Here is a 23463-nt window from a genome sequence, read left to right as displayed (position 1 = left end):
GCTGTCTATGTACAAATATCACTTCTATTATTAAATTAATACAAAGCAAGATTTTATAAACAGTGAATTATTAGGGTATGTATATTTTTATATTTTTAAAAATGCAATCATTTAAAAATTTCCCTTTGTACATATGTGACAAATAAAACTTTTCTCTATAAATACCAAACCAATATTTGAAATTAGGGATTTTTCCTGTGTAAATGGTCTTTAGAGATTTAGTTTATAGAACAGTCTATGCTAGAAATATAAACATATATCTGAAAATGCCATAAACAAAAGTATATAGGAAAATGGAGAAGGAAGGGAAGAAAAGAGGGAGGAAAAGAAGGAGAAAGGGAATAAAGGGGGAAAGGAAGATCTTCTCAAGTCTTGCCTGAATATCAAAGACTTCTGAAGCTCTTCGGAATCCGAGAAGACTGTCTTAGGATTCCAGTCAGATGTTATTAATCTGGGTCTTAGAACAAAAGAAAACCAGAAGGTACAAGTATCTTTACACCTCAAATAAATTTCTGAAGGAAAAACGGATGACTGTATTTTTTTAAATTTTTATTTAAAATTATATGTAGTAAAATTCAACTTTTTGGTTTAAATTTCTGAGTTCTGACAAAAGCATAACACAACCACCACCACAATCAAGATATAGAACAGTTCTATCACCCCCAAATTTTCTTCTGCTGTCTCTTCATAACTTGAGTTTTACTCTAACCATTACCTTTATTTTTTATTAAAATTATTGGGATGATATTGGTTAACTAAATCATATAGGTTTTAAGCATACAATTCAATAGTATGTCATGTATTGCATTGTGTATTCATTACTCAAAGTTCAATTTCCTTCGGTCACAATGTATTTGATCCTCTTTCATCCTATCTAACCATTACCTTTAAATATAGCTGTTACTTAGTGAAGAAATTTTAACAAAAGTAGGCTGGTGAGTTGGGGGATAACTACTTTAAGATAAATTCTTGAAAGTATTTTACAAAGGAGATACATTTATATTCTGGAAGTAATCCTGCATGCCTCCATGACTTTACAAAGCAAAATAAAATACAGAATCAGACTGTTGATTTTCTTACACATCACATGGTTCTGCAATACTTGGGAGACTTTGCTGCTGGTACAGTCATGCCAAACCTACCTGGTCCCACAGAATTAAACCAGTAGTATCCTGAAAAAACTCCACAACTAAAGTCAATCTCTACTTATATAAGCAGCAACTAATACGGTAATAATTTAAAAGGCATATTGGACTACTTTGGGCTGGCAGTTTTTTTAATCCTCTCACAGGTAGAGCAACAGCTGTTAATGAATAGATCTAGTCACTAGAGAATTTCCTTTAGCACAATTTAACATCATGGCCTAAATTCAAAATGACAACAAATTATAGCTTGTTATGATAATAATCATGGTCTTGTAAAGTGGTTTACGAAAACCTAAAGTCTGAGACTTCAGATATAATTTCAATTATATCACTGTTGACTCTGGCTAGTTTCTAATCTTACTTTAAGATAAAGCTATAATGACTTAAAAATGTTTAAAACTGTTGATTAAAAAAAGACATCCCATAAATAGTCAATAAATTAACAATAAATCTTTCCATTTAAATGATATACTACTTGTCTAACAGAGAAATGGGATGGGGTAAATGTCTTTTCAGAGGCTAGGTACCTAACTTTATAGTTTTCTCAAGTTTCCAACAGTTGAAAAATAATACACAGAGTAACATTAGTAAGATGGAGAAATAGGAAATCCCAGCCCTCATTCTCACACAGATATACTGATTTAACAACTATATACAGACCAGAATACGTTTGTAAGAACTCTAGAATCCACTTAAGACGCAGCATTCAGGACGAGTACAAAACCAAGAACAACTGCACTGAATCAGGTAAGAAGTGCACTTTCACTTTACTTGTGTCTCACCTCTCCAATTAGCACAGGTCAGTGTGGAAAAGATCCCATTGGCATATGATTTCTGTTATGGGGAAAAGAGAGAGCTGGAGGTAAATTCAATGTCCCCAGCCCTTTAAGGTCCTGCCCAAGAGAATTGCTCCTGTTTCACCTCACTCAAAATATTTAAACATCAAGCATAACTGAAACCCCTCAGGGTATCTAGGGACAAGGAAGAGGGGTAGGTGGCTCTCCAGAGTCAGGGGCTCTGCAGTGACCGGTGTGGATTGCAGATGCTGGCATGGATCTCAGCAGCCAGTCAGGTTCTCAGCAGACAACATGGATCACACCAGCTGGTGCAGATCTTAGCAGCCAGAGAGGGTCTTAGCAGCTGACAAGGTTCTGAGCAGCAGACATGGCTATCAGCAGCCAAGCCAGTTCTGTGGGGTTGGAAGAAAGCTCGCGATACTGACACTTCTTCAAAAGGGAGAGAGAAGAGAGAAAGGTGGGGTTTGCACCTAAGATCCCAGCATCTCAGTACACTGTACTAGGGAAAAGGAGTAGGTGGCTCTTAGTACAGAGAATGGCTCTGTGGGACAGGAAGAAGGTGTACAATCCTGAGAATTATCCCCTAGGAGGGAGGGAGAAGAGTACAACATGCACATCTATTAAAAAAAGTTTGAAAGATGAATTTCCAGCTAGGCTAATTGCTGAAGGTCTTTCCCTGCCAAAGCCAATTAACGAAGGCAGAGGTGACTATTTCTTTAAATGTTCAGACACCAATGTAAAGCTCATAAGAAACACAAAGAATCAGGGACATATGACTCTACCAAAGGAACAAAATAAATCTCCAGTAACATTCCCTAAAGAAATGAAGATTTATGAATTGTATGAAAAGAAAACAAAATAATCATCTCAAAAAAGGCAATGAGCTATAAAAATCACAGACAAATAAATGAAATTAGGCAGATACAGATGAGCAAAATGAAAATATAAACAGAGAAACTATTAAAAAAAAACAAACAAAAATTCTGGAGCTAAAGTACAAAATAACTGAGCTGAAAATCTACAAATAAACCTTAGTAAACATAAAAGATAAAGGAATCAAAATATGACACTGCAAAAAAAAAAAATCAAATCACAAAGACAGAGGAAGAAAAGAACAAAAGAGAGACAAAACAACTAGAAATAATTAACAAAATGGCACAAATAAGTTTTTCTATCAATAATCACTTTAAATGTAAATGGATCAAATTCTTCGTTCAAAAGATGCAGAGTGGTAGAATAGATAAAACAAATGGGAACAATATGCTACCTATAAGAGACTCATTTTAATTTTAATAACACACACAGGCTGAAAGTGAGGGAATAGTAAAAGACATTTTGCTAATGGTAACCAAAATAGAGAAGTGGTAATACTTATATTAGACAAAATAAGACTTTTAGTCATAATCACTCACAAAAAACAAAGTCACTATATAATAAAAAATGGGTCAATTCATTAATAAGATACAACTGCAAAGAAAGGCACAACAAATGCAACCAACACTGAAGAAAAAATATAAAGCAAATATTAATGGAACTGAAGAGAGAAACGGACAATAAAATGGGACTTCAATACTCCACTTCCATCAATGGATAGATTGTTCAGACAAAAAATCAATAAATAGTAGACACAAATACACAATGTATCAAATGAATCTAACAATACATGGAATGATCCATGTAAAAGCATCAGCATATATATATATTCTTTTCAAGAAATGAAACATTCTCTAGGACAGATTATATGTTGGGCCACAAAACAAGTCTCAACAAATTTAAAAAGATAGAAATCATATCAAGTATCGTTTCTATCCACAACAGTATGAAACTAGAAATCAGTGACAGGAGAAAAATTGGAAGATTCACAAACACGTAGAAAATTAAACAACATACTCATGAACAACCAAAGATTTCAAAAGGAAAATAAAAAACTATCCTGAGACAAATAAAAATTAAAATGAAACATACCAAAACTTAGTGGATAGAAGAAAAGCAGTTCGAATAGTGAATTTTATAGCAATAAATGCCTACATTAAGAAAAAGTAAAGATCTCAAACAACCTAACATAACACCTCAAAGAAATTTTAAAAAAAGAACAAACTAAGCCGAATTTAGCAGAAAAAAGTAAATTATAAAGATGAGGGCAGAAATAAGTGAAGTAGACATTAAAAAGAAAAGAAAGAAGATGAACAAAAGTAAGTATTGGGGTATTTTTTCTTTAAGATAAACAAAACTGACAAACCTTTACAAAGACTGACAAAAAGACTCAAATAAATAAAATTAGAAATGAAAGAGGAGACTTTACAAGAGGTGCCACAGAAATAAAAAGAGACAACTATGAACAATTACATGGCAACAAATTGGATAACCTAGAATAAATTCCTAGAAAGATACAAACCACCAAGACTGAATCATAAAGAAACAGAAAATTTGAACAGACCAATAATGAGTGAGGAGATTGAATCACAGTAATTAAAAACCCTCTCAACTCGCGAAAGTCCAGAACCAGATGGCTTCACTGGTGAATTCTACCAAACATTTAAAGAAGAATTAACACTAATCCTTCTCAAATTCTTCCCAAAAATAGAAGAGGAGGGAACATTTCCAAACTCATTTTACAAAGGCCAGCATTACCCTGTTACCAAAGCCACACACGAACACCACAAGGAAAGAAAATTACAGGCCAAAATCCCTGATAAACAGAGATGCAAAAATTCTCAACAAAACAGTAACAAACCAAAATCAAGAGCACACTAAAAGAACCATACACCATGATCAAGTGGGATTATTCCATGGGATACAAGGATGGTTTAACATGGGCAAATCAATAAGTGATATACAATATTAATATAATGAAGAATAAAAATCACATGGTCATCTCAATAGATGCAGAAAAACATTTAACAAAATTCAAGGCTCGTTCAGAATTAAAATACGTAATAAACTGTGTAGAAAAGGAATTGATTCAACGTAATAAAGGACATATACGAGTCCGCAGCTAATATCATACTCAATGGTAAAAAACTAAAAACTTTCCCTTTAAAGTTAGGAACAAGATAAAGATATTCTCGCCACTTTCATTTAAAATAGTACTGAAAGTCCAATCTAGAGCAAGTAGGTAAGAAAAAGAAATAAAGTCATACAAATTGGAAAGTAACAAGTAAAATGATCCGTTTCCAAGTAACATGATCTTATATACAGCAAACCCCAAGAACTCCACCAAAAATCTGTTAAAAATAATCAATGAATTCAGTAAAGTTGAGGATACAAACTCAACACATAAAAATCACTTACAGTTCTATACACTAAAAATGAGCTATCCAAAAAGGAAATTAAGATAACAATTCCATTTACAATAGCTTCATAAAGAATAAACTATTTAGAAATGAACTTAACCGAGGAAGTGAGAGACTTGTACAATGAAATTACAGTACACAGATGAAAAAAATTAAAGAAGACTTGAAACTGTAAAACTCCTAAAAAAACATAGGGGGAAATCTTCATAACATTGGTCTTTATAATGATTTCATGGATATGACATCACAGCAAAAATAGGTATGTGGGAATACATCAAACTGAAAAGCTTCCACACAGCAAAGGAAATAAAGTGTTTGCCACCTATTGAATGGGAGAAAATATCTGCAAGCCATTTGTCTGATAAGGTGTTAAATTCCAAAATATACAAGAAACTTTTACAGTTGAATAGCAAAAGAAAAAAAAAATAAAGCAAATACACTGATTTAAAAATGGGCAAAGGGCTTCAACAGCCATTTCTTCAAAGAAGACATGCAAATGATCTACTGGAACATGAAAACATGCTCAATATTACTAATCATTAGGGAAATACATGTCAAAACTACAATTGAAATATCACCTCACATCTCTTAGAATGGCTACTATAAAAAAAAATAAAACAATAAGTGTTGGCAATATGGTAGAGAAATTGGAGGCATTTCACACTGTTGGTAGGAATGTAAAATGGTGCAGCTGCTATAGAAAACAGTTTGGCAGTTCTTAAGACAAGTAAAGAAAGAACTAATAAATGATGTAGCAATTCCACTTCTGAAATTAGGACATCAAAGAAATATCTGCACTCCCATGTTCACTGCCGCATTATTCAAAACAGCCAACATAAGGAAATCCGTATGTCCACTGACAGGTGAAGAGATAAAGAAAATGTGGTATATATGTACATTTGAATGTTAATCATCTTTAAAAAAAGAAGTAAAATCTACCATTTGCAACAAAATGGATGGAGCTTAAGGACACTGTGCTAAGTGTACTAAGTCAGTCACAGAAGGACAAATACTGAGTAATTCCCAAACTTATAAAAGCAGAAAGTAGAATGGTGATTGCCATACAATGAGAGGAGGGTGAAGTGGGGAGCTATTCTTCTATCAAGTTACCATCACGTAAGATGAGTAAGTTCTTGAGATTTGCTTTACAATGTAGTGCCTAGAGATATTGATAAGGGATTGTGCACTTAAGAGAGTAAGCAGATTTCATGTTAAGTGTTCTTATCAGTAGAGGGATACTAAATTCATCGAATTTTGTATATTAAATATGTACAGTTTTTGTATATCACTTTTACCTCAATGAACCTGTAGATACTAGAAAATACATATATTCATACACACATACCCCCCACATATATGGAAAGGCGATAAGTCCCTGAAGCTACCTCTAACATTAATACCAAAACTGATGTCTGAAATATAATAATCAAACAGTGGCTCACTTAATATTTTCTGGTTGATCAGAAATGTGAATAGTGCTAGAGTTTTTAAAAATTAAATATTTCAGTTATTTGAAATCAGGCAAATTATAAAGCTCTTGATAAAAGAAACTATTTCATTCAGAGGAAACAAGGCTTTGAGTTAAAATACTTAAATTACTCCAGCAATAAGATGAGCAGAGATGTATAACGAGATCACATTATACTTGAAATCAGTCCAGAGAAAAATGCCCTAAATACGCTGACCACCAATCAGAAATGCTGTGTGTGGTTGGTTGTACAGGGTGCATACATTGTTCCTTGAACAAGGGCATCTGGCTGAGGAAGCAGAGGAGTCTGGAAGTGAACCCACTTCACTAGTTTGCCGTATTTCTGCACAGAGACTTACAGCAAATATTAAAGTAAAATATTATAGAAAATTTCTAAAATAAACACACAGCCCATCATTAAAGCACCTCAATGTAGTATTATCAAAGGAAGCTCTCAGAATCTTAAAGTCAGAATTAATCTTAGGTCACTGACTCTGCACTTCCTCTTAATAAAATCCATCATACACCATTCTAATCCATATCTGAGTACTTCCATGGACAGACATGACCATTATGTTACAAAACCTTTATTATAAGGTTATAAGCCAAATTGTGCCTCCCTAAAACTTCTGCCCATTAAAGTTATTATTGCTCTTACACATGATAGCCCTAAAGGATTTTTGAAGACAATATTACATTTCTTTTTTTCTCCTTTACTGCAAATAAGTTCAGTTCCTTTAATTTATTATTAATTGACATTTCTAGACAGTGACTATTCTGGATTTTCTGTATAGGACAGGCAAAGGGACTTGTCTTGTTTCCGTGCCTCTCCACCCCCCGCCACCCCCAAGGCAAACACACAGTTTCTATTTAGCTTTTATATGACACTATTTTTTTTCTCCCTAATAGTTGTCCAATTATGTCAAAGACATATGATAGCATTTACTTGGTTTCTGCCACAAATCAAGCTTTGACATACTGGCTTGCAGGTTTTAAACGAACTGTTGGCTTTCTTTTTTCTTTTTTTCCCTGGGGTAATGCTTTATCTAGGCTTTAAGGGTGGGAGTGCAAAGAGCAAAAACATGTTTTATAGCCTTATAATAGCATCTAGGTTAGTCAAGGTTCTCCTTAAAACTGTGTCCAGGAGGAAATCAAAACAAACAAAAACAAAGTAGTATGGAACCATTCTTTCTTATAATACTGAAGCATTATATTTAATTTATAACTATCAAAAAAACTCGGTTATATTTTCCCTAATGTACTGTTATCTGATCAGGTCTCTAGATATATATTTATTTTTCAACTTAAATATAAATTTGGCTTTATTCATGTAACTGGCTAATGTTGGATTATATATATTTTTAAAGATTCAAATACATTAGTTCAATTAGGTACTTAAACGATTCAGTTGCTGTGTTATTAGAATAAAGATTCTAAGAGTAAGTAAAATAAAGTATTTAATAGTATTAATTGTCAGAAAGTCCTATAGGCAGAATGTTTTCTACTCTTCTGGATGCCTTTCTTTTTAGAATTCTAACAAACTAAGAGAAACTTAAATTGTGAGCTTAGTTTATAAATAATCATGGTAATCTATATAACTCAACACAAACACATATATTTCTAATTATTCTACCTCAATGAATTTACTAGTTACATAATAAAAAAATAGTAAAAGTTTTTAATTTAAAAAGTTCTAAGAAATAGAAAAATCATCAATTTGAGAAAATCAGTTACTATGGATTATATCACAGAGAACATTTAACAAAAAGGGCATTCTACTCATATTATTCTGATGGTCTAGTACATACATACTTTCTAAAGAATATGAATTAATGGGTTTCCGGGAAAATATTGAATAACCAATGAACCTGAAAATAAATCTGGTTAAATGTAGGAATGTTCTGAGTTTATAGTAACATTTTAGAGCCTTGGGGAAAGTATTGAGAAATAAATATGTCTTGGTTTCTAATGCCAGTGAATTCCTTTGTGGTAACTTTTAAACCGCAGGAATTATCCCACTTGGAGACTATAATTCTTATAAGATGTACCTCCCAATTAAGGACAACATCATAGGAAAGCATGTCAGTAAACATTATGGCCCCATGGATAAGTCCAGAGAGATTTAAATGGTCATTAAGAAAGCAGTTCATTTACATTAGATTTACAAATTTACATATAAACTCTAGCAGTAAAGGAATGGCCTATTGACGTAAAGAATATAGCAAAGGCTTCAGGTGAACCATGGGACTGATGTATTTTGGAGCTAAAATGGAACTTTAGAGATCATATAAGAGGTACATAGGAAAAATCTTTATTTTATAGAGATAAAGCGACACATCCAGAGCACAGCCAAAAGTGGAAATCTGACTTCTGCCCTTCTCTTTTAACTTGCCTTTTCCTAACCAGATAATCCATCCCCATAGACTGTGTCAAATAACTGCCTTCAGGATAAGAACGTAGCATGTGCACTGTTTATCTATGCCCCCAACAAATCTTCAGTGCCACAAAAGGTCAATCAATTAATTATTACGGTTTTTAAAAAGTATTGTCTTGTACTTCACGGACATCTACCTGACATACACACAACTGGTTACTCTATCTGAGCATCAAAAGAAACACTCTTGCTCTTCATTCCTAGATGCATATAAACTGTATTGGAGACGCTTAAGAAAACCAAGAGTGGTTTCAAAAGTATTCTTTTAAATGCTTTAACATTTAATTGCCTTTACCAAAAAAAAAAAAAAAAAACACACACACAAACAAACAAAAAACAAAAAAACAAACACACGAACAAACAAAAACCACCTATTTAGACTAAACATTTTATCAATTTCTCTAATGCTTAGATTCTCATCTGGGAGGTGAAGGAATATTGCCTGAGAGACCTGGAATCAGGAAGCAAAGGGACTTTTTCAATTACAGCTTCTAAAGAGAGATATTATGTTAATCCCACATTCCATAAACTTACACCATGTTATATCTTAAATTTTCAAGGGAAATATAGGAATACTCAACATATGTTGAATATTTTGTGAATGACTAGTTCATGCTAGTTCGTAGTTTTTACATTAGATCACATGAAATTCAATGTGAAACAGAAAACAAAGGTGGTAGTGCCCAATCTAATTCCAAGATCTGAGAAGCTGTGGAGTACCTAACAGGTGCTCGGATCCTATCATTGTGATTATTTTTCAAAGAAATTAAAATATCTTTTCTTTCAGTTTATGTGTATTTTTAAATGGCTATTAAACTTTTAGGTTATGGATACTTACTTAACAGAATTGTTGGGGTTTTGTTTGTTTTTGCCAAGGGGCCCACAAAAAATAACTAAGATACTAAGGGCTCTGTACTAATGTAAAAGTGAGGTACATATACACTGAATAACTTAAAGGTTATATAAAAACTCAGTAATAAAATGAAAAGACTAGCATCCCTAATCATAAACACAGATATGTCTGAAATTATAAATCACTATTATCATGGATTTAGTTAGTTGTCATATGTACTTTATATTAATAGAGTATAACTGGTTAAGACTGTGGTTTCCAGAGTTTAAGTCTTAGTTTCAAAACTTAATTTTGCAGTTTATTAACTCTGTACCTTGACCTCTTTAAATCTGTTTCCTAATCTGTAGTAATGGGAATAATAAAAATACTTACATTATAGTAAGTACTGTAATAATTAAATGAAATAATGCATGAAAACTATACCTGGAACATATTTTATAAAGTACTAGTTACCATTATCACATTCATCGCCATTGTTAAAATATACTCTTTGGAGGGTTCCACTTCCAGAATAACAAAGTAGGTATTTTAGACCAATCCTACTCAAAGTATGTCTTAAAATGTTGGGTAGAATTTAAAATAAAAAATAAGGCACCAGAAGCTACCGAGGTAGTAAAGAACTCTGGAGTTAATATTAGGAAAGGAAGTCAGCTCAGACAGGTGATCCTGATATTTAATGACAACTTTGTGCTCAAGGCTAATGTCAAAAGCATGACTGAGAGGCTGAGAAGAAAAGCAGAGGTGTTAATAAACTTATAGTGCTGGGGCATAAAAATTAGCATTCAGAGCCCACCAAGGAGAATATAAAGTTTGTATGGGTTGGGACCTCAAAGGGTTATATTCTTGGAGTAAGTATGAATACAGAAACAGACCGTCACACATAGGAAACCAGGCCTATTTTAAATCATCTCACTCCCTTGTTTGGTTCACAATGATCAGGAAGTGCTGCTAGTGCCTCCAAACTTGCTGAATGCCAGAAGCAAAGATAATCCTCTTTGGAATATGACTGAGATTCTCAAGTTATCGGCACTAATTTTCACATACAACATCTAGGACACAATAAAAAGTATGCGAAGACAATAATAACAAACATCTGGAGACCAAAAGAAACAAAAAAAATAGAAATCAGACCCACTGTAGATTCAGATAGTGGGGATATCAGAGATGGGCTTAAAAACCATTATACTTATTATGACCACTAAATTAAGCCACAATGTTGACAACATCAGCAAAAATGTAGAATAATAGCATCTAAATGGAAATTCTAGAACTAAAAAATATAATTATCGAAATTAAAAATTTAGTTGATGGATTTCATAGCAAATTATTCACAGATGAAAAAAAATGGTGAAGTAGAAGATAGGTGAGAAGAAAATATCCAAACTATAATATGAAAAAAGAAAAGACGGAAAAATACAGAAAAGAGCATAAATGATACATAAGGTATGGTAAAATATCTAGCATACATATTCCCAGAATGAGAGGATTTATTTTAAAAAGTAGAGGCAGAGGGAGTATTTGAAGATACAATGGCTGAAAACTTTCCAAAACTGATTGAAAAGACATTAAACTCCAAATTTAAAAAGCACTATAAACACCAATCATGATAAGTACAAAAACAATAATACCTAGTCATATAATAGTAAAAACTGATGAAAATCAAAGGCAAAAAATATCTTAAGAGTAGCCAGAAACAAAACATGAAAAGGTCAAATGTACTGACAGCTGAAATCTCAAGTGAAACAATGGAAGCCATGTTAGTGGTTCAGTCTCACACACATCCCAGTCAGCCAAACGGAGGAAAGAAGGGGAAGGAGAGGCGTGCCACGGCAACTTTAACACACTGAAAGAAAATAAACCTAGAATTGTATATCCAGCAAAAATGTCCTTCAAAAAACAAAAGGTAAAATAAAGACATTTTTCAAACAAACGAAACCTGAGAGAATTTATTACTAGCAGATCTACACAAAGTATGATATACTAACTAAAGCGTATTCTTTGGGTAAAAAGAGAATGCTTCAAGAAGAAAGCTCAGAGATGTAACAAGAATATTTTCTGTAAATGAAAAAAAAAAAGGTGATAATAATGATCTTTTTGGAGTTTAAAATACATATAAAATTAAAACGCATGATGATAGCATTTAAGTTGAGGGTGGGGGTCATTAAATGTACTAAAGTGGAAGGTTCTTTCACAGGCCAGAAAGTGGTAATAATAATACTTTTTATTATATTGTAATATGACAAACACAAATAGTGTAGCCTCTTGGGTAACCATGAAAAGAACAATAAAGACATAAATATAACACACTAATGATGGGAAGTAGGACAAGGATGCCATAAGAAAAAATAATCAAACCAAAACAAAAACAAAAAAAAAAGAAACAAGTAACAAAATCAGCAGGATAAATAGAAAATAGTAAAATAATAGACTTAAAACTCAAATCTCAGTAATTATATTGAATACAAACAGAATAAATACTCATTAAAAACAAAAGATTGTCAGACTAGATTTTTGAAAACAATTATATGCCAATAGCGGGAAACAAGCCATAAAAATTAAAATGTAGAAATGCGGAAAATCTTAAAAGGACAGAAAAAAAGCTATACTGTACAGCTATCAACCAAAAGAAATCTGGTATAATAGCAGACAAAACAGACTTCGAGGCAAAATGTAATTGCTGGACTCTGGGACTGTGTTCTATAAAAGTGATGGGAGACAAGGTGTATAGTTAAAAGAGGAGTTTGTGCAAGAATTCTATTTCTTTGCATTTTTGTCAATTCAATGCACATACCACATGCCTGAACATCAGACCTAACATGTTAGAGATTCTTTAGCTCAATTTTCCATGTGTAAAAAAAGAGGAAACTGAGATTGCTTTTTATAATCTCTCCAGAGAGATTATACTATGCCTAGTTTCAGGTTAAACTAGAAGGGAGTTTAGTTCATATTAGCATACAGACTCCCCAATGCTGTTACATGGTCTCTGACACTTCATATTTCTACAGCTCCTTCCTAATACACAGAAATGAAGAATTTTACCAAATATTATCTAGTGTATTTTAATTTTTGGAACTTGATTTTCAATAGTAAAGTTTTATTATGTAATTGTATCCTTAATCCTAGATAAGTTAAAAGAATACTAGGCCTCTCTAGACAGTTGAATTATGATATGTTTCTGACTGCCGAACAACATAACTCAAACACAGGCATATTTTTCTTCAAAATTTTTCTGGACAACTATTATAAAGGCTTTTGTATTTTCCATTAAAAAGGCAGTTCTTGGGTTCGGCGTCAATATATTTCTAACAGTGATTTATAGCTTTCTCCCCAAATCCCGCCTTCTCTTACAAAATTACAGAAATTTTCAATTGAACACTTGCTCATGTAACGAAAGACCACATTTCACAGCCTCTACTATAGCTAGATATGGCATATGACTAAGTTATGGCCAGTGGGAACTGAGCATAAGAGCTTTGCAAACTTCCAGGTCATTCTGTTCAAAGGAAGGGGTGCCTTCTCTTTTCCCTTCTTTCCTCTTTCTAGCTGACTGGGATGTGAGTGAAACTGAACCAATAGATGGAAACTGTGTGCTGAAGCTGGCACAGCAACAAAAAAAAGAAGTCTGATTCTCTGATATTTGTGAGGCCATTATATCAGCCCAGACACGTACAGGAGTGAAAAATAAATTTCTATCTTGTTTGGGGAGATGGGGAGGAGTCTCTTAATTTCAGCCCCTGACATTGAATCTTAACTAATTTAGAACTAGAAAGCAAATCATCATAAAGTAGATTATGTTTTCACACAAAAACTATTATTAAAGAGTTCCTATCCTAGTTTTAACTTCAAAATAAATATAATACAATACAAATAAAAAGACAAAATAAAAATATCATTAAACTCCCTTACAATATAAAATAATGTTACTAAAAAAGATATATAAATACACTCTCCACATTGATTATACAAAGCTTATATAATCTATGCAGTAAACATAAAAATATATGTATCATGATTATATATGGTATATAATAAATGTGACCTAAAATTAACATACCAGCTATAATCTGATTAAATATTTAATTAATAAGTTTGCTTGCCCTCTTGGACTTCATTGAAGAGGTTTTGCTTGTACTCTATTCTTGTAATGATGCCAATTCCGTTGTTTTCCTAAAAAAATATTCCAGTGAAGGTTAAACAATAAAACATCTCCCAAGTAGTTTCCTAAGTACAATCATTTTATTGACTAGACAGCTGCACTTTGTAAAAGCACCCTGAAATTCTTTATTACCCTTTAGTTTGACAATATCATGATGACAAACTTGATATATGCTATGGGTGATTAATGCAGGATACTAAACAAAGTTCTAAGTAAAACTGCCTTAAATCTAAGTAGCTGGGCCCACCTGGATTCATGGGTTTCTAATGAACACATGAAAGAGGTTTTAAAAGAATTAACTGAGAGGGACCAAAAGGACTCTGTGAATGGTGTGTGTACAGAATTATTTGCCATCTTTCTCAGAGTTGTGGCTTCACCACCAACCACAGAACTTTACACTACACTGGAAAAACAAAATCTTTAAGGCACAGAGGCAAAGTCCTACACATGACGTTGCATGAATCCCTTCTTGAGCGGTGCACAGTGAGTTCCATCCTGGTCTAGATACCTAGATGCACACTGACTGTAGGAATTTCTTACCTCAAACTTTCCCATATATGAAGTCTACTTTGCAATGTTTTTTTTTTTATTTTTTTATTTTTTTATTTATTTTTATTTTTATTTTTTTTTGCATTTGCTCTAAGTCTGGAGGTTCTCACATCTTTTGTCTATCTCTGATTCAATTGTGCAGGAGAAACTTCTGTCTCTGCTGAGGAAGGAAAAACATCACTCTTCTACTGGAGCTACATTAATCAGTTTCATGTTCAGGTTCCCAGTATTGCACTATCATCCGAAACTAATCAGAGCTCGCTTCTTGCATTGCTTAAGGTTGTATATTCTCATTGACTCGCTGGCCCTAAGGAGGCTATTTTTCTTTTTTGCCATAAATCTTTTATTTTTATAAATATTTATCAAATCAGTTATGATATGTTCATATGCCTTCAAGTGAAAAATTTCCCAACATTTAAAGATTACTTGAAAGTTGTAAATTATTTATAGAGAAAATAAAATACAATTTGTTCAAAAGAAAAATAATCTTTCATAGCAAAACATTATTTATTTATTTTTAATTAGCTTTGAAATCACCTAACGGTGATCATCTATGACTAGTTACAGATAAAATAAGAATTGAGAACAATAAACTTAAAATACCCTATGTTGTGGCTTGCAAACAGAATAAAGAAAGCATAAGAACAAAATTAGAAAAAGGGCAAAGTCATTTGTCTTGAAAAACCAATGAAACTCATTGATATTTTCCCATATAAAAATTATAATTTCCATATAATTTGTCAAGCCCGAAAAATTTAATAGTAACTCCACATAAATTTTTACGTCCTTTTTCTCTTCTTTTGTCTCATGTTCAGATTAACTTTTAAATGCAGTACAAGAACTTAACGGAAATAGAAGTATTACAATAGCAATAGCAGAAGTAGCGGTTAATGTTATTAAGTGCTTACAATATACCAGAGTGTGCTAAAAACATCATATAAATTACCACAATTACACATGTATAGACTAAATAACAGGTCAAAGATCCCATATTGGTGACTACTTCCAATCCTCCTTTATAACAATATTCGCAAATCCACTGAATCACAACTGAATGAATATATTTATACGTTAACTTCTGAGTAGTTTGAAAATACATCCAAGGAACCTAACTGGAAAAAGACAGACATAAAATATAACTCCATTTGGAAAAAACTTCAATTTTATACATGTTTAAGAATAGCCACCCATTCTGTCAAACTAACAACCAAAAATGCTTCATTATTTTCCTAAGTCATCAGGATTTGTTGTAACACAAATCAAAATGGTAAAGACCTTCCTGCCACTGCAACTTGCTCTGGATACAACTTAAGCTTTGGAAAATGAGAGGAAATTTTAACGTACCAAAGAAGGTACTACACAATGAAAATGGAAATTATTTAAATAATATGCTATGTAACTTGTCAAAAGATTTCTAAATTAAAAAACAAAAACAAAAAACAAAAATAAAAAACTCTAGTCATTAAAAGCACTGATACCCAGGAATAGAATCTATCAGGTAAAAATCAATTCACAACTATCTAATACCCCATCTCAGAACACAACCATCTTGTATTTCCCATGCACGATCCACTCACCTAGTCTGGGAAGGATGATGAAAACACAAAGGGGCAGTCAAGGAATAATACTATGACTTAGGATGAACTCTTGCCACCACTTTTTAACAAGGAATAGACCCCCGAAGCAATGAAATTGCCTATCATATCATGCTCTCCTCAGCATGTATCTCAATGGAAAATGGGACCAATCAGTCAATTTTTAATGAATCTGCTCCAGACTCTAATATATATATATATATATAAAATATATATATATAAACAATCTTTTAAAATACCAATGTATCAGCACAAAATAAATGAAAGACAGGTTGAACAAATTAAAAAATCTCTACATGTTTATACATTTGTGTGTGTACTTGAATAGCTCACTTTTTAAAGATCAGGAAATGAGCCTCAGAGAGGTTCATTAATATATTGCCATGTTTACATGGCATACAGTAGAACATGGATATAAACCTAGATCTATCTATCTGTCTAACTCCAAAAACACTATCTACTTTTGGTGATTATACTACACTATTTTCCATTTCACAAATGTACAGCAAAATAATCATTCCATATTTATGATATGATTACATGAAATGCACTGGGCACTGGAAGCTTATAATTACATAGTGGTAAAGAATTATGCCAATAATTAAAATTTGTTATAGTCATTGCTATCTATGAGGAAGTACAAGATAAGCCCTATATAGAAGTACATTTATCAACAGGATCAAGAAAGGCTTTATGACGAAAATGATACCTTGGTTAGGATCTCAAATGATGAATTAAGTTTAACAGATGGAGAGAGGGGTTGACCATCAAAAAATCTCAGGGAAATATTTCTAAAGCCATGTGACTGAGAAAGAGCTGGATTGGTTTAAAAAGTCACTTGGTTTGAGCTTTAATGCATATTAAAAAGGACAACATGCAGGCAACCCTGGCTGAAGTAGATGGGAGCAGAAACTTAATGAAGACAGAGAATAAAAGCAGATAATCATGAAACTGAATGCTAGGTAATGTAATCTGGATTTCATCCTAAAAGTACTAAGAAATCATTAAACATTTTTGAGTTGAGGAATATTTGATAAAAGCAGTTTCAGGAATTATGAGTCTGGGAGCAGGGAAGGTGGCAAGAGGCAAAAAAAAATACAAATAAAAATCGAAGGTGGCAGACAGAAAGGGAAGAGTCAATCATTAAGATCTCAAATCATGGAAGAATAAAACAAAAATGATGTAAGAAATAGAATTGTAAAAGCTAGAAGAGGAAAACAAGTTTCCTACTGTTTTCTCATAAAGTCTTTTGTTTGTTTAGGTTTGGCTGGGGGCAGGGTGATTTTAATGATTTTTAAAACATTGAATTTAAAGTGGCAGAGTGACATCCAACTACTATTGTCCAATGGTCCTGGGGAAGTAAAGCTAAAGCTTGAGAGGAATTGGGGAATCATTCGAATAAGGATGATAAAATGAATTATGAGGGCGAAAGAGAAAATTAGCATCTGAGCAGTTATGAATGCTCAGGTATAAGAAGAGGACTGACAAAGGCACTACGTTAAAATGTATAGACCTCATCAATGATAATTTAAAGATGACTTACTTCATTATGTTTTCAATTTTAATCTTAGCTTCTTCTGTTGCCAGCCATTGTAGAAACAGGAATGGAAATATTCTGGTCATAAAAGCTATGGTTTCTACTATATAGTTTCAAGTAGCTGACAGTAAAAGCAGCACCTGGCTCCTCAGCACTCATACACACGTCCTGGAATCAGGTAAAGATTTCACAGTAAGAAAAAGCGGCTGTCAAACAGCCCCTAGACACTACCTGGCGAACAGTTCACCAGTTCCTGTCCTGACCAACTGCCAGCAGCAGTTTTCAAATTAATTAAAACACACAGTCATTAAATTCATAACAAGAATTCATTACAAATAGACTTTTTCTGCACTACAGATGTATTCATAAGAAGTTGCCAGTAAATATAATTTTTTTTTTAATTTAAGAGATGCTTTATCTAAGTTTCTGATTTAATGTGGCAGAGATTCTTAAACAATTCAGTTTTTAGTTTATCTGCCCTCTAGCCCCCTAGTTACAGGGTAAATGTTCTATAAATAATACATAGTGTATGAAGAAAAGCTTACTATTTCAATAGGCCTTGCCGAAAGGTCTTGTAAAACAAACAAAAATTACTACCTCTTGGTTTCCACTATGAAAATTTAAAACGTGGGGGAAGGAGTAGTATGAATTTGGTTAAGGAGCCTTCTCTACAGAATAAAAACTGTACTGCTATTAAATTACAGTCTCTATACTGAAAGATATTAAAGCAGAATTATAGAAATCATTTAGTACTGTCAAAAAATTTTTTCAGAGAAATCCATCTAACTGCAGAGCAATTCAACATGATTCACCTGTTTGAAGAAAAAAAGAAGCTGTACTAGTAGGTGAGAGAAACAGAATCATAGTGTTATATCCGAAACAGTAGAGAGCCTAGACTAGGTCACACTGTTGGTATTGCTCTGGTGAGGAGTAAAAGACATTGAACACGTTAACTCCAAATTCAACTCAAGCTCATAAACATGGTTACTGAGCACCTACTGCACCAGGCCTACAGATAAATAAGTGGGCAACTCAACCAAAAGATGTGAAACGCAAAATCAAAATGCATACTGGTTTTCTATGTTAGTTCCAAGACTATAAATCTTTTTAGTTGAGAAAAGAGTATCAATGTGTCTAGTCTCCAATCCTGTATGTTCATATCTCCATGTTTTATTGTTTTTTTCTGCCTTATATTAGAATTATTATATAACCCTGGAATATGGGTTTTGGATGGAAGAGACTGATATCTAATTACAGATAATAATACTACAGGTGTCTTAGCACAGTCTCAGGCCTAGTAAACTACGTCAAGTATATCCGCCCAATGTCAAGGTATTCATGAGGCAAAAAACATTTTAACTGGAAGTCATTTCCTAAAAGAATCTCACATATAGGTAAGGAAAAACATGTTTTGTGAATAGAAGGCAAGGATATCACTGACACTGTGTCATTGATTTTATAGTGTTCAGCTCTTATACCATTATCCAGTACACTATTTAATGCTTAAATGATTAAATATAATCTTCAATGTAATTATATTTATAACAAAGGTCTTTAGACCACTTAGTATCTTAGATCTAAAAGTGAGGAAAAAAATATAGACCAAATACAAAATATTCTGTTATTCTACCTAGAACACCATTCTAGGAGAAAGTTAAGTGAAAGCAGAGATTTTATAGGTCAAACATACAGTTAGTTCACTACTCTATTTCCAGTAAGTATATTAATGGTTTAAAACCTGATGGCACCAGCTGAATGCAAGTCAATCACAGCATTTATTGGCTAGGTCTCTAAGAAACAGAGAGAAAAGGATTAGTGGGCAAGGTTACTACAGGGGAAAAAAGAGTCCCCAAGGGTCAGAAATTTGAAGCTGGAAATAACCATGAGCATATGATCCCTGAGGATATACAGCAACGCTAAAGAGGCCACAGGTTGGATAGAAGGCTTGAGCTGACATCTGAGTTCAATGTAAAATGAAGGTGTTTGACTAGATGATCCAAAAAGTCACACTTTAGCTCTAAAAATCTGTTACTTTATACCTTACAATTTTGTGAAGGCTGTAGGCATGTTATCGGGAACCTTCAGAGCCTAGAGAAAAGATCCAGTAAGAACAAGAGTAATTCTCCTAAACTGAAAAATTCAATTTTAGCCTTTTAAAAATATTACAAAGGAAAAAAACTTTCCCCACAGAAAACAGAGGAAAATGTTTCTTCTGGGAGAATCTATCACTTAAGGCTACTTGTCTAAAACTGAGCACAATACAATGATTTTTAAAAAGTATATGAGTATAGGAGATAAAGTATATTTTATATTGTGCAGAAAAAGCTAAGAAGAGTAGTCTTGTTATCATAATGGAGTTTCTGTGTCCCATCTCCTCAATATTTTCCATTTGATTGGCTCCTTTTTAAGTAATATGTACAGAAAATGTAATCAAAATCATGAGATCACATAATTGCTTCAAAAAAACAATACCTTGATTAATTTACACTTTATTCTAGCTATAAATCCATTTTTTTTAATTCCAAAATTTAAATTTAAACCTTACTAGATAAAAAAAAATATATAGAAACATCCTTATCAGTAATAATCAAATACTATCTCAGCTGAGGACTTTTGCTTTCACCCAGTTTTATTGAAGGCCTTCTTTCCAAACCGAGTCTCAAAGTAAATAGCTTTTCCCTTGGGATATAAACTGAGTTTGTTTAAGGATTAGGTTAAAGCTCTGGTTGTTTTGTCTAAGAAAAACCATCTTCACAAAAGTATTCCTCTTTGTTTGGGGTTGAGGCCTATGAGCTGCTATTATTTTTCCCTCTATAAACTTTAAAAAAATACCAAAATAAAATAAAATAGTTTAAAAAATATTTTCTTTATTTTGATGAAATCATACTTTAAAACTTTCTGGTACAAAGGATGAAACTTTTTTCATTTTAATCATTTTTAAAAATTTAACTATTTCAATATGTGGTCTCAAAATCTCACAAAAAGCATTCTTCTGAAAAGTTTATATTACACCTAATGTATATATACTCAATTTTTGTTTTAGACTTCTATTATACAGTATGCTTCCTTTTCTAACATGCATTTCTCACATATAGAAGATACATAAATGACACAAATAAGGGTGAAGAAAAAATTTATAAAGATTATTGAAATTTGATATTGAAAACTTCAAATTTAAAATTTGAAATCAAATACATGAGATTAGATACTCTTTTAACAGATATTTTGAAATATAAATAACAAGTGAACTATTCTTACAACTATATCAAACACACAAATATGTGCTACCTATGTAAATATTTCTCCTTTATTTTAAAAAACAGATATTTTGTTGTATTTCCCATCTAAAATGTAGCTTCACATCACTGCCCTACTAGTTTTAGAATATATTAGATTATTGTTTATAGACATAAAAACTATTACTGAGAAAGAGCTTCTTGGCTTTTAAACAGAATGTGACATTTCTGCTTATATTACCTACTAAATGCCCATGTCATTGGGAAATTTCCACCCAGAGTTATTTTTTGCTTTTCTTATTTCAAATCCTGCTTCACTGAATGCAGGTTTCCATTTAACTAGTATTAATACACCAGATGTTAAACATAATATTTGCTATTTTTTTAATTTTAAATATACTAAATTATAGCACTCTCTGTGCTAAAAAATTGATTTGAAATAGCTGAATTATAGTTCGTCAGTATAGCACTGATATGTGTTATTTAATATGCTTTAAGGATGATTCTACACATATCATAAATCTGAAGACACTAAGCCAGTCAATTAATAGCTAGGTGGTTTTAGATCAGTGATATATTCAAATATTTGGTCTAAAAATTTTAATATTTCATCTAAATGTTTACCAAGAATTTTGTTGTATTAGTAGACAGTGATTATTTAGCTGAATTTCTAATAGTTCTTGCAATATTTGAAAGAACGAGAATATACTCAATTTTTACATTAAGATATATTTAAACATAATTATAATGTGCTCGGCAGCTTTAGGCTAAATATAAGGCACTCGTGAAATATTTTCTACCTCTTATTAGTACAAAGAAAGAACTTTTTTTGTTATAAAGCTTTGTTATCCTGGAATTGATAACCCTTTACAATTCTATTTTAACCTTAGAAAATACAGTGAAGGAACAAAGTACAGAAGAGTATTTCTTATAAAAGTTGTTCTCCCAATAGTTGAGTGTGTGACAGAGGAAAACACAGGAAACTGAGGCCAAATAAGGAGCCCATATAATATAAAGAAGCAGGAAAACCAAAACGAGCACATAAACAATTGTTAAAAGTCTACCCTATGCAAAAGGAGAGCTATAATGTTTAGAAGCCAGAGGACCTTCTGGTATGAACATTCAGTGAAGCGGTAGAACAGGTTAAGAGCAAACTGGGGAAAATAGCTAATATTGCTGTGTGGAAATTCCATACATAAAACTTATACATTAAGTATATGCCTAATCTTACTCATTAAGATTACACAGTTATTCTATTTTAAATGATGGCCATAAATACTTTTGCATAGCTTTTTCACATGTTATCTTACTTAATCCTCGAAACAACCCTGTGAGTTAAGTACTTTAAGATGAGCAAATATAACAAAAGAGAAATATAAAGTACTTGTATTATACCTCACATAAACTATTAAATAAGAAAAGTAGATCCTCCTAGAAATAGTTCTAGAATCCACAAAAACAGAAAATATAAAGATCAAGCATCTGTGTCTCAGCAGCACTGATGTAAAAAGTGACTGAGTTTACATTTGCTTCAAAGTATTAATATACAATTCTCTCTCTCCTCAAACCTACCCCATCTGGTATCCTCCCTCAGTCATGCTACTCTGTGTCCCTGATATGATCCTTTGCCTTTTTTTCCCTCTTCTTCTTATAATACCCACCTTTAGTTCAACTCCAGTTTCTTCCTTAAAGGTTTCCCCAGTGAACCTGATCTACTCTAATTTCTTCCTTCTCCACACCCTGCGTGTAAGAAAATCCTAAATCTACATTTTACTCTAAAATTTCATTTGCAAACCAGTTGTTTGAAACTTGGAATGGAATTTTATGTAAAAAACTTGTTATAAAATTTCTAGGTTTCTCCCAAAAGCATTTTAAACTCATAATAGAAACACTCTTTGAGGTGAAAACTAAAAAATTATTTCATAATATTATAATAGCTTATAACGAACACTAGTGTTTGTCAATTACCAGAACATGAAGAACCATAACAGAGTTCTGTTGATTCTGAATAGTTTTCAATGCTTTCTGGAAGGACCTTCAAAGCTTAACTACAGTGTGCAAAAAAGATTTAACAACACAGGCTTGAGGTTGCTATCCTTAGAAAGGCCTGCGGGCAAGGCTGGTCTCTGGCTGTCATCTGGGAACTTTGATTTCTGTAGGGTTCTCATCATACACAAAATGATGCCTAGACTGTTTTTACAAACAATATGGTTTATAGTGAACACCTGCTTTCCTCCTAGGAGTCTGGAATTTGGATGTGTACTAGGCAGAGTGTGTCTACGTGACCAGCTCCCAGTAAAAACCTCTGGTGCTGCGTCTCACACGAGCTTCCCTGGTGGATGTTTCACATTTGTTATCACGAGTCCTTGCTGGAGGAATTTAACGCATCCTGTATGGCTC

At 32.7% G+C, this 23463-nt stretch overlaps 1 protein-coding gene and 1 long non-coding RNA gene across 5 annotated transcripts in view; both read right to left on the bottom strand.

Moving 5' to 3' along the window:
* The window catches only part of SSBP2 (single stranded DNA binding protein 2), a 244599-nt gene that overhangs the window by 116245 nt on the left and 104891 nt on the right, over positions 1-23463 (bottom strand). The gene's annotated exons all lie outside the window — the stretch shown is intronic.
* LOC118606627 lies at positions 4298-22232 on the bottom strand. The gene is made up of 3 exons (XR_004952557.1): positions 22219-22232; positions 11035-11039; positions 4298-5437 (listed from the first exon to the last, which is right to left on the bottom strand). It is a non-coding gene; the product is annotated as an uncharacterized LOC118606627 (long non-coding RNA).

This window comes from Rousettus aegyptiacus, unplaced genomic scaffold (genome assembly GCF_014176215.1).
Source record: "Rousettus aegyptiacus isolate mRouAeg1 unplaced genomic scaffold, mRouAeg1.p scaffold_m13_p_8, whole genome shotgun sequence".
NCBI lineage: Eukaryota > Metazoa > Chordata > Mammalia > Chiroptera > Pteropodidae > Rousettus > Rousettus aegyptiacus.
The sequence above is the reverse complement of the archived record's forward strand: the minus strand, read 5'-3'. Positions and strand labels throughout refer to the sequence as shown.